General features: G+C 39.2%; 1 pseudogene; it reads left to right on the top strand.

Moving 5' to 3' along the window:
- Positions 1 to 3496: 3496 nt before the first annotated feature.
- Positions 3497 to 4587, top strand: LOC133052703 (endogenous retrovirus group PABLB member 1 Env polyprotein-like; annotated as a pseudogene).
- Positions 4588 to 13885: the final 9298 nt, after the last annotated feature.

Below are 13885 nucleotides of genomic sequence, written 5' to 3' on the forward strand. Positions count from 1 at the left end.
TCGCACCTGATCAAGCCCATCAAGGCAGAATGGACTTTAAGGGAGAAACAGTCTTGAACCATGTGATGTTCTGGTTCAGCTATGCTGACTGGCAGGTGAAGACATGCCGATCCCCCTTCTCCCTCTGGGGTCTGGCAGGCAAGGCTCTTCTCACCCCAATTAGGAAGGAGGCAGAATGGCAATTTAAGTGTTACTGAGTGGAAATATGAGAAGTACTTAGGGTACTGAGAACTTCGTAGACAGAACGAAAAGGAAAAGTACAAGAAGGTCTGAGAAGGTAAGCAAGATGGGGGGAAGTGAATCTAAGGCAACTGTATTGGAGTGAAAAATTTAAAGAAGGGATTAGGAGGAGACTATGGGGTGAAGATGAAGCCTAACTGCCTCCACATACTCTGTGAGGTCGAATGGACCCCTATGGGAGCAGGATGGCCACCAGAGAACACCGTGAACTTAAAAATAGTGGAAGCAATCTATACAGTAGTCACAGGAGAGCCAGGACACCTGGATCAATATCCATCTATTGACTCATGGCTAGGGTTAGCTTGAGAGCCTCCTACTTGGACAAGGTTCTGTATCCAGAAGGGAAAGGGAAAAATATTAAGGGCACAAAAATTGACTGATGATAAAAAAGGAAATTCTACAGGATTTGGACGGGGATGACCTGACCCCTCCCCCATGCTGGATAATGACACGCCTGCCTCCCAGTGCTTCACCAGGACTGGAGACCGCCTTAATGCCCGATCCAGGGCCAGGTGAAGTTTCTGCAACAGCCGCTGCTCCTCCGCCAGCTTTCCCGGAGTTCGTAGAGCCGCCGTTTGGGCAGGCTCCGATCCCGGTGACAGAAGCCTCTGGCCAACACTTCCAGGATCTGGCTCCAACAGAACCGCCCAAGCTATACCCGCCTTTCCCGGTGAGTACTGACAAGAGGGGGAGGGAGACGTTGTAATTAAGCAGAGACCGCGCTCTGCCAGAGAGCTGGAGGGAACGAAAGAGAACAGACAAGAGACTTACAGTGCAAGCTGCTGCTCTGGGAAAGTCTATCTCGGGCCCTCCAGAAAACCTCATCTGCCCCAGGGACAGGACAGCCCTTCAGCCGGTCCCAAGGGAGGCCCTGGGCCCGTTACAGCCAAACCAGTGTGCCTGGCGCCGAGCTTTTGGCCACTGGAAGAATGAATGCCCTAAGGCAAGGAAGGAAGAGGAAGCTCCCACAGTTGTGGGGCTTGCTGACTTGGAAATTAACTAGGGCTGCCAGGGCTCAGAGATATCAGGTCCCTGAGAGCCCATGGTAACCATAAAAGTGGGGGACCAAAACATTGACTTCATGGTGGATACAGGAGCAGAACTGTTGGTAGTAACAAAACCTGTGGCACCACTGTCCAAAAAGACTACCGATGTAACTGGGGTATCGGAAGAAGAGATGATTAAACCGTTTTGCCAGCCCAGAAAATGTCAGATGGGGGGGGGGGTGGCACCAAGTGACATTCCTGAGTGCCCAGTATCCCTGTTGGGAGGAGACTTGCTCTCCAAACTAGGAGCACAAGTGACTTTCTCCCCTGAGGAGAGGCCCACCTTCTGGACGGACTCTATGACTTATTTGCCTTCTCTCTCAATACCAACCCAAGATGAATGGAGGTTGCATGAGCATCTGAAGGAAGAACTGGGTGGGCCAGAAGAGCATGAGGGAGCTAACTCAATTATTCCCTGAGGTCTGGGTGGAAGACAATCCCCCTTCCCCCAGGCTGGCTAAACATCATGCCCCAGTGATAATGGAACTCAAACCAGGCACCATCCCGGTTAGAGAGCGCCAGTACCCACTATGGATGGAGGCCTGAACCGGCATATTGCCCCACATCAATAGATTGAAACAAGCAGGCATTCTAGTAGAGTGCCAGTCGGCTTGGAATACGCCAATCCTGCCAGTCAAAAGGGAAGGAGGACAGGACTATAGGCCTGTACAAGATCTCAGGCTAGTCAACCAGGCTACTGTGACTTTACACCCCACTGTTCCAAACCCCTATACCTTACTTAACCTCCTCCCACTGAGGACTAAAGTTTACACTTGCCTAGATCTCAAGGATGCCTTCTTCTGCATAAGCCTCGCCCCAGCGTCACAGCCCATCTTTGCCTTTGAATGGGAAGATCCAGTCGGGAGCACCAAACAACAGCTCATCTGGACTCCCCCGCAAGGGTTTAAAAACTTCCCAGCCATCTTTGGGGAAGCCTTGGCTTCTGACCTGGACTCATTCCATCCGGAAGAGTATGGATGTCGGCTCCTACAATACGGGGATGACCTGCTGCTGGCTGCCTCAGACCAAGGAAAAATGCTGGAAAGGGACAAATGCACTGCTCCAGCTGTTGATGGAAGCAGGTTACCTGGTGTTGAAGAAGAAGGCACAGATCTACAAAGAGGAGGTAAGGTATCTGGGATTTGTTTTAAAGAAGGGCTCAAGGTTCCAGACCCTAATTGGGTCCTATATACTGATGGCACTAGCCTGATAAAACAAGGACAATGGCTGTCAGGTTAGCCAAAGCGGAAGGGGCCATCAAGACTGAAAAGAGATGGTGGGAATTGCCAAGTGGCAAATTATTGGTACTGGAGGAGCTGGTACACACTCTGGTAAGCCAGACACACCAAGCGACCCACCTAGGCCATGCTGCCTGCTCACATGTTAATGCTGCCTCTCGGGGATTCAGACAAAATCCTCTGGGTATTCAGCTGAAAGGCACACTGCCCCTTGAACACCTGGGAGTGGACTTCACTGAAATGAAACCTCACCGACACTACCATTATCTGCTGGTCATGGTATGTACGTCTCCGAGATGGGTAAAAGCTTTTCCTACCTGGACTGAAAGAACATCAGAAGTAGCCTGGTGCCTGCTTAGGGAAATAGTTCCCAGATTTGGATTTCCTACCAGCATTGGATCAGGCAATGGCCCGGCTTTTGTAGCTGATTTAGTACAACAAGTAAGCAAAACTTTAAACATCAAATGGAAACTGCACACTGCACATACGCCCAGAGTTCTGAGATGGTGGAATGAGCCAACCGGACACTTAAAGAGACTCTCCAAGTGGATCATAGAGACTGACTGCCCTTCGGTGGACTTGCTTCTGACGGCTCTGCTCAGACTCAGGATGACCCCACAATCCCAAGGCTATTCTCCATACGAAATTGTGTATGGGAGGCCTCCTCCCATAATAAAAAACAGGTGTCAACAAATTTGCCTCAGGTAAGGGGGGATAGGATTTCACAGCAGATGGAACTGGGTAAGGTAATAAATCGGGTAACTAAGTTTGTACAAGAAAGGGTGCCGTTCCCCCTTGGGGAACAGATTCATGAGTTTACACTTGGTGATCAAGTATGGGTCAAAGATTGGAAACATGATTTGCTATCCCCTTGGTCAAAGGGCCCTTATGTTATTCTAACTACCCCTACTGCACTTAAAGTTGCAGGTATTGCCCCTTGGATCCATCACACGAGGGTGAAGAGAGCATACCATGCAGACCCAGAAAACTTTGAGTGTACTGCACAGAGGGACCCCGCTGACCCTCGAGAGACTAAGACCATCCTTAAGAAGAAGGAAAAGAAGATCCCAGATGAGCCCCTTGAGGATGAAGCCGCATAATCAACTCCTGCTGCTTGGCCTCATCAAAGTGATTTTGAATTTAACTTCTGTCACAACTCAGGACAACGTTTACACCTCATGGGCACATTCCTACGTGGACTTCCAGAACACCTACAACTTCTGGGTATGTAGGACTATGCCTCTGTCTGTGAAGGATGGACTTCCTTGGTGGGTGTCACTGCTCCACCAAGCAGATTTTAAACCACTCTGCTCTTTTCTGGGATGACAAAGAGACTTTCCTCTCTCTTGTCAATCATAACCCCTCCTTGCTTTCTTGGTGTAAGACCTACAGTCAATAGACTCGGGTCATGGGGTTACACTTGATATAAATGCCAGTGTAACAAAAGCCTAACCTACAACAAGCCCCAGTAAATCTACCTTATTTACATGCTAGGCGGACAAGATCTGTGTTTCAATGGTATGAGTATATTGCTGCCTTTTTCGTATCCTCTGTAGGGACAATAAATATATTATGATTAAAGTAGAGGCCTTGACTAATTTCACAAACAGGCCCTACTAGATAGAACAGAAGCCATCCAAGCCTTAAATGAAGAGCAAATCTAAATGAGAAAAGCAGTAATTCATAATAAAATGGCTTTGGACATACTCACAGCTGCTCAAGGAGGGACCTGTGCTATAATTAAGGTTGAATGTTGTGTATACATTCCTGACTTATCTGACAATGTATCGACTACTTTAGATGACATGAAAAACCAGGTAAAAGCAATGTCAAATGAGAACATTCCTTTCTGGACTTCGGTCCTATCTTGGGTGAAGAGCGATTGGTGGAAAACTATATTTACCACTGTTATAGTTGCGTTGATAGTTCTGCTTTGTGGACCCTGAATTTTACAATGTATTATGAACTTTGTAACCCAAAGGTTGATGCCATTCTCCCTAATTGGCAGTTGGAAAGCCAGGGTGCAATATATCCCTATAAATGATGCTCATAATATGAGTTAAGAGCATCAAGAGGGGGGAATGAAGAAGGAATTCATAGGGCCTGGACTCCATCTCAGGCCTGTCTGTGCTGATCGTGCTCGGCCACCTCTCCAGTGGACTCTGAACTCTCTGCTTAGTGCCTGTGGGAACGACAATGGAAGGATAAGACCCCCTCCGGACAGGGGAATCTTGAAGATCACATCCAGGTTACTCATCACCTAAGAGAAAACAGACACTAATCACCCCTGCCTCCGGACACTATCTATCAGAATGTAAGCACAGGCTTATCAGTTATTAACTGTTTGGAATGCAACTGCAGGCTTATTGATTACTGACTGTTTGAACACATAACACGTGAATGATGGGGTTACTGTAGTTGTATTTACCTTTCCTTTGTTTATGTAAGTCTCAAGGGAATTGGGGTGGTGGGTTTGGACATGTACACATGGGGTATAAAAGATTTTCACAAATGCTGTTAGGGGCCCTTGGCTAAGAGGAGACTCTGCCTTGGGCCTGCCGGTATAATAAACTGCACTCCACTATCAAACAAACAAACAAACAAACAAAAAAAAGCAGAGACGTTATTTTGCCAACAAAGGTCCTTCTAGTCAAAGCTATGGTTTTTCCAGTAGTCATGTATGGATGTGAAAATTGGACCATAAAGAAGGCTGAGCACCAAAGAATTCATGCTTTTGAACTGTGGTGTTGGAGAAGACTGTTGAGAGTTCCTTGGGCTGCAGGGAGATAAAATCAGTCTATCCTAAAGGAAATCAGTCCAGAATACTCATTGGAAGTACAGATGCTGAAGCTGAAACTCCAATACTTTGGCCACCTGATGTGAAGAGCCCACTCATTAGAAAATACCCTGTTGCTAGAAAAGATTGAAGACAGGAGGAGAAGAGGACAACAGAGGACAGAGGACAAGATTGTTTGATGGCATCACTGACTCAATGGACATGAGTTTAACCAAACTCCAGGAGATGGTGAAGGACAGGGAAGCCTGGCATGCTGAAGTCCATGGGGATCTCAAAGAATCAGACATGAATGATCAACTAAACAATAGCAACAATAATGGAAGCGTTGGGAAAAGGTAGAAGTAAAATAATCATTTTATGCACGTACTATGATTGTATTAAGGAAATATTAGAAAATCTATTTCAAAAACAATTTAAAGCAATAGAAAGCTTTAGGAAACCGTTTGTAAATTTAATATCCACAAAGTGATAGCTATTTTATATACCAGCAGTAGTCATTTAAACATAAAATAAAAGATGATAATATGAAAAAAAAACACAAAATATTTAGGGATGTACTCAAGAGGAAATGTTTAGGACCAATCTGAATAAAACTTTGAAACTCACCTATGCCTGCTAAAAAACGAAAAAAAAAAAAAAAAACTTAAATGCAGAGACATATATCCTTCTTTAGATAAAATGTGTATCAATTCTCTTTAGTTAATCAACAATTCCAATACAATCCCAAGCAAAATCCTAGTTATGATTTTAAATATCCTGTGGAAATTAATCTAAAGTTTATCTGAAAGAAGAGAAATATGAAAATATCAAGACAATTCTGAAAAAATAAGTCTTGCCCCATGCTCCTTCTTTCTGTGTAAACCTTCCATTTGTACAGCTCCTCAGAGTATCTTCTTATTTGCTTAAAGGATTGGTGCCTGATTCATGAATCACTTAATAAAGTCAATTAGATCTTTAAATTAATTTGGTTAAATTTTTATTATTTAGCAAATCAGAATTTCCATTACTTGCAACTAAATGCTTTCCGACTAATGCATGTATATTATCAATATTTAATAAGTTATATCATAACATTTCCCACTTTGTTCCTTGGTCCAAACTAAATTCCAGTTGAACCTAAGATTACTGGCAAAAAAGAAATCATAATGTATTATTAGAAAATATGGACATGAGATACGTTTACAAATTTACTGCTAGATACATGTAAGGAATTATAGTTATTACAAACAGTAGAATTTCAGAATCAGTACCAAAATTAATTGTTCTTCATATTTTGAATGGGCCATCAAGAAGGCACAGAAATGGAGGTCTCTGCTCTTGAATAGGCATTTTTTCAGTTTGATTAGATGTTTTAGTCCTATCCAATTTTTCTGAGATGATGCACTATGAATGATGTATGATATACACCATGCTCCCACATCCCAAAAAGAGGAACTCTTTGGAGGGTTTGAATTGAAATAATATGCAATTAAAAATAATGTTGTTTTTGTTTTTGTACCCATTCAGCCAGTATTTGTCTTTTGGTTGGGACATTCAACACATTTACGTTTAAAATAATTTTAAATTAATGTAAATTAATTGTAAATTAAATGTAAATGGGTTGAATGCCGCAACAAAAAGATTAAATGTAGAGATAATAGCCTGGAGACAAGGATTGAGAAGATGCAAGAAATGTTTAACAAGGACCTAGAAGAAATAAAAAGAGTCAGGAGGGGGGATCGGGATGGGGAATACATGTAAATCTATGGCTGATTCATATCAATGTATGACAAAACCCACTGAAAAAAATAAATACATAAATAAAGGAAAAAAAATAAAGAAAAAAATAAAAAAGAAATAAAGCGATACCACTTCCAAAAAAAAAAAAAAAGAATAATGAAAGAAATGAGATCAAAATCACTCTGGAGGGAACCAACAGTAGAATAACAGAGACAGAAGATAGGATAAGTGAGGTAGAAGACAAAATGGTGGAAATAAATGAAGCAGAGAGGAAAAAAGAAAAAAGAATCAAAAGAAACGAGGACAACCTCAGGGAACTCTGGGACAATGTGAAACACCCCAACATTCGAATCACCAGAGTCCCAGAAGAAGATAAAAGAAAGGCCATGAGAAAATACTCGAAGAGATAATAGCTGAAAACTTCCCTAAAATGGGGAAGGAAATAGTTACACAGGTCCAAGAAACCCAGAGAGTCCCAAACAGGATAAACCCAAGGTGAAACACCCAAAGACACATATTGATCAAATTAACAAAGATCAAACACAAAGAACAAATATTAAAAGCAGCAAGGGAGAAAGAACAAATGACACACAAGGGGATTCCCATAAGGATAAGAGCTGAGCTTCCAATAGAAACCCTTCAGGCCAGAAGGGAATGGCAGGACATACTTAAAATAATGAAAGAGAATAACCTACAACCTAGATTACTGTACCCAGCAAGGATCTCATTCAGATATGAAGGAGAATTCAAAAACTTTACAGATAAGCAAAAGTTGAGAGAATTCAGCACCACCAAACCAGCTCTTCAACAAATGCTAAAGGATCTTCTCTAGACAGGAAACATAGAAAGGTTGTATAAACGTGAACCCAAAACAACAAAGTAAATGGCAAAGGGACCATACCTATCAATAATTAGCTTAAATGTAAATGAGATGAACGCCCCAACCAAAAGACAAAGACTGGCTAAATGGACACAAAAGCAAGACCCCTATATATGCTGTCTACAAGAGACCCACCTCAAAACAAGGGACACATACAGACTGAAAGTGAAGGGCTGGAAAAAGATATTTCACGCAAATGGAGACCCAAAGAAAGCAGGAGTCGCAATACTCATATCAGATAAAATAGACTTTCAAATAAAGGCTGTGAAAAGAGACAAAGAAGGGCAGTACATAATGATCAAAGGATCAATCCAAGAAGAAGATATAACAATTACAAATATATATGCACCCAACATAGGAGCACTGCAATATGTAAGGCAAATGCTAACGAGTATGAAAGAGGAAATTTCTAGTAACACAATAATAGTGGGAGACTTTAATATCCCACTCACAACTATGGATAGATCAACTAAACAGAAAATCAACAAGGAAACACAAACTTTAAATGACACAATGGACCAGCTAGACCTAATTGATATCTATAGGACATTTCACCCCAAAACAATCAACTTCACATTTTTCTCAAGTGCACATTGAAACTTCTCTAAAATAGATCACATCCTGGGCCAAAAATCTAGCCGTGGTAAATTAAAGAAAAAAATTGAAATCATTCCAGTCATCTTTTCTGACCACAGTTCAGTAGGATTAGATCTCAATTACAGGAAAAAAAAAAATTATTAAAAATTCCAGTATATGGAGGATAAATAACACGCTTCTGAATTACCAACAAATCATAGAAGAAATCAAAAAAGAGATCAAAATATGCATAGAAATGAATGAAAGTGAAAACACAACAATCCCAAACCTATGGGACACTGTAAAAGCAGTGCTAAGGGGAAGGTTCATAGCATTAGAGGCTTGCCTCAAGAAACAAGAAAAAAGTCAAATAAATAACCTAACTCTACACCAAAAGCAACTAGAGAGGGGAGAAATGAAGAACTCCAGGGTTAGGGCAGAAAAAATTAGGGCAGAATTAAATGCAAAAGAAACTAAAGAGACTGTAGCAAAAATCAACAAAGCGAAAAGCTGGTTTTTTGAAAAAATAAACAAAATTGACAAACCGTTAGCAAGACACATTAAGAAACAAAGGGAGAAGAACCAAATCAACAAAATTAGAAATAAAAAAGGAGAGATCACAACAGAGAACATTGAAATACAAAGGACCATAAGAGACTAATACCAGCAGCTCTATCCCAATAAAGTGGACAACTTGGAAGAAATGGACAAATTCTTAGGAAAGTATAACTCTCCAAAACTGAACCAGAAAGAAATAGAAGATCTTAACAGACCCATCACAAGCACAGAAATCAAAATTGTAATCAGAAATCTTTCAGCAAACAAAAGCCCAGGACAAGATGGCTTCAGAGCTGAATTCTACCAAAAATTTAGAGAAGAGATAACACCTATCTTACTCAAACTCTTCCAGAAAATTGCAGAAGGTAAACTTCCAATCTCATTCTATGAGGCCACCATAACCCTAATTCCAAAACCAGACAAAGATGCCACAAGAAAATAAAACTACAGGCCAATATCACTGATGAACATAGATGCAAAAACCCTTAACAAAATTCTAGCAAACGGAATCCAACAACATATTAAAAAAAAAATCATACATCTTGACTAGGAGGGCTTTATCCCAGGAATGCAAGGATTCTTTGATATCCGCAAATCAATCAGTGTAATACACCACATTAACAAATTGAAAGATAAAAACCATACGATTATCTCAATAGATGCAGAAAAAGCCTTTGACAAAATTCAACATCCATTTATGATTAAAACTCTCCAGGAAGCAAGAATAGAAGGAACATACCTCAACATAATAAAAGCTATATATGACAAACCCGCAGCAAGCATTACCCTCAATGGTGAAAAATTGAAAGCATTTTCCCTAAAATCAGGAAAAAGAGAAGGGTGCCCACTCTCACCACTACTATTCAGCATAGTTTTGGAAGTTTTGGCCACAGCAATCAGAGCAGAAAAAGAAATAAAATGAATCCAGATAGGAAAAGAAGAAGTGAAACTCTCACTGTTTGCAGATGACATGATTATCTACATAGAAAACCCTAAAGACTCTACCAGAAAATTACTAGAGCTATTCAATGAATAAATAAAGTTGCAGGATATAAAATTAACACACAGAAATCCCTTGCATTCCTATACACTAACAAAGAGAAAACAGAAAGAGAAATTAAAGAAACAATACCTTTCACCATTGCAACAAAAATAATAAACTACTTAGGAGCATATCTACCTAAGAAACAAAAAACCTATACATAGAAAACTATAAAACACTGATGAAATAAATCAAAGAGGACACAAACAGATGGAGAAATATACCGTGTTCATGGATTGGAAGAATCAATATTGTCAAAATGACTATACTACCCAAAGCAATCTACAGATTCAATGCAATCCTTATCAAGCTACCAACGTTATTTTTCACAGAACTAGAACAAATAATTTCACATTTTGTATGGAAATACAAAAAACCTCGAATAGCCAAAGCAATCTTGAGAAAGAAGAATGGAACTGGAGGAATCAACCTGCCTGACTTCAGGCTCTACTACAAAGCCACAGTCATCAAGACAGTATGGTACTGGCACAAAGACTGAAATATAGATCAATGGAACAGACTAGAAAGCCTGGAGATAAATCCACAAACCTATGGACACCTTATCTTCAATGAAGGATGCAAGGATATACAATGGAAAAAAGACAACCTCTTTAACAGGTGGTGCTGGGAAAACTGTTCAACCACTTGTAAAAGAATGAAACTAGAACACTTTCTAACACCATACACAAAAATAAACTCAAAATGGATGAAAGATCTAAATGTAAGACCAGAAACTATAAAACTCCTAGAGGAGAACTAGGTAAAACACTCTCCGACATAAATCACAGCAGGATCCTCTATGATCTACCTCCCAGAATATTGGGAATAAAAGCAAAAATACACAAATGGGACCTAATGAAACTTAAAAGCTTTTGCACAACAAAGGAAACTATAAGCAAGGTGAAAAGACAGCCCTCAGGTTGGGAGAAAATAATAGCAAATGAAGCACAACAGACAAAGGATTAATCTCAAAAATATACAAGCAGCTCAAGTCCAGACAAATAAATGACCCTATAAAAAGTGGGCCAAAGAACTAAAAGACATTTCTCCAAAGAAGACATACAAGTGGCTAACAAACACATGAAAAGATGCTGAACATTACTCATTATCAGAGAAATGCAAGACAAAACCACAATGAGGTACCATTACACGCCAGTCAGGATGGCTGCTATCCAAAATTCTACAAGCAATAAACGCTGGAGAGGGTGTGGAGAAAAGGGAACCCTCTTACACTTTTAGTGGGAATGCCAACTAGTACAGGCACTATGGAGAATAGTGTGGAGATTTCTTAAAAAACTGGAAATAGAACTGCCATATGACCCAGCAATACCACTTCTGGGCATACACACTGAGGAAACCAGATCTGAAAGAGACACGTGCACCCCAATATTCATTGCAGCACTGTTTATAATAGCCAGGACATGGAAGCAACCTAGATGCCCATCAGCAGACGAATGGATAAGGAAGCTGTGGTACATATGCACCATGGAATATTACTCGGCCATTAAAAAGAATTCATTTGAATCAGTTCTAATGAGATGGATGAAACTGGAGCCCATTATACAGAGTGAAGTAAGCCAGAAAGATCAAGACCATTACAGTATACTAACATATATATATGGAATTTAGAAAGATGGTAATGATAACCCTATATGCAAAACAGAAAAAGAGCCACAGATGTATAGAACAGACTTTTGGACTCTGTGGGAGAAGATGAGGGTGGGATGTTTCGAGAGAACAGCATCAAAACATGTATGTTACCTAGGGTGAAACAGATCACCAGCCCAGGTTGGATGCATGAGACAAGTGTTCAGGCCTGGTGCACTGGGAAGACCCAGAGGGATCAGATAGATAGGGAGGTGGAAGGGGGCATCGGGATGGGGAATACGTGTAAATCCATGGCTGATTCATGTCAATGTATGACAAAAACCACTACAATATTGTAAAGTAATTAGCCTCCAACTAATAAAAATGGAAAAAAATAAAAATAACATCATAATTTTTACTAAATGCTCTTTAAATGGAAAACACAAATCTTTTACTACAAATGGTATTACAACCCTCGTTCTTATGTTTCTTACTAACAATAAATTATAGATGTGAAATCAGGAGGATTAACCAGATACAGCCATTAGATGCTTAGCAACCTAAAATATTTCATTAATGATTTCAGAGACTAGTAGTATTTGCTACTGTTCTCCTGTGAATTTAGCTTTATGTTTTATTTTACAACATTCAACATATATTCCATTTCTTCAAAAGACCCTTTTCTTGAAATTGCCTCATCATGAAACTGTTGAAATTTGCAAAGGTGTGTATCCAACTTGAATTGTAAACAGAAAAGAACTGAAATCCTTGTGCAAACTAATAGGTTACAGTATAATAGATACACTACTGGAAAGGACAACTTTCTTAATCTAATATATGAAAAAAAAACTGAAGAAGAAATTATTAGACATGAAATGAAGAGAGTATATCTCATTTGGCAAATGATACATTTAAATCCCCTTCATCCATTCTAAATATATTTATTAAATATATATGTACTGTGTACCATATACTAGTGATATGCAATGAACCAACAAATTAAGACAATGCCTCTGCCCTTAGAGAAACAAAAAGATAATTGGAAGGCCATACATTAACCAAATAACACAACTTGATAAAATAATTACAAGTATCAATATCCTGTTTGTAAAAACACAAAAAGAAAAATATAAACAAATCTAGAAGTAAATCTAAGCATCATAAAAATGTGTTTCTCCATAAGTTATTAAGAATAATCAGAGAATGTTAGAGTCAGAAGAGAATTATAAATTCAACTTGTCTGTCTTCTTTTACTGAGGTGAAAACTGGCATAAGAAAATTAAGCAATTTGTTCAAGGTTGCCTGCACTAAGAGATAAGACTATAACTAGGTTGTCTGAATCCTAGTCTAATATTCTTTCTATTATATTATACTGTCATAATGGACATTTAGATGAATGTTGGTAAGTTTCTTTCTCATGTTCAGGAAATATATATTATTAGGAAGATAAAGTCTAATATTTTATTAATGTTTCCATCTTCTTATATGGGGTTTATACAAAAAAGAACAAAACATTTAACAAATCCATGGGCTGTAAATTTTTATTTCCTTCAAGGTTTTACTTCAATTTCAAGGGGCCTTTATAGGGATCAGCATGCATCTATTTATACTGAAAGATTTCCTTGTAGGCTAATTAATTCCTGCAAGGTTTTTTTTTTTTTTTATTACCAGAACAGGCTCTCAATGAAGAAAATAGGTTCATTGAAAGGATAATGTTTTTTTCAGGAATCAACTTAGGTTTTAAATCGACAGCTAATCTTTCCTGAACCACCTCAAGGTTATAAGTTGTCAATAGATTTAAAAAAATTTGTAAATATCTGTGCTGATGGAAAAAAAAACCTTGGACACAAATCATATTGAAATCACTTGTGATAAGCTATGGAATGTGCTATGAGAAGGCAGAATTTCTCTTAATATGTCTCACTTGTAAAGAGGTACAGCCTGAATGGCACATTATTGAGATAAATTCTGACTCAGATATATACAGAAACTGTAATCAAGCTAAAAAAATCATTGATTTATAAAATGTTAGATTTGGTGTATTCATTACAAGTAAATAATTGAAACCCTCTGAAGAACGTCAAAGTTTTATATGAATCAGGGTTCTCAAGAGACACAGAATCAGTAGGATTAAATAGATCTAGCAGGATATTTATTTATTTAGAGGAATTGTCTCATGAAATTATGGAAGTTGAGAATTTT

Source organism: Dama dama, chromosome X, assembly GCF_033118175.1.
Source record: "Dama dama isolate Ldn47 chromosome X, ASM3311817v1, whole genome shotgun sequence".
NCBI lineage: Eukaryota > Metazoa > Chordata > Mammalia > Artiodactyla > Cervidae > Dama > Dama dama.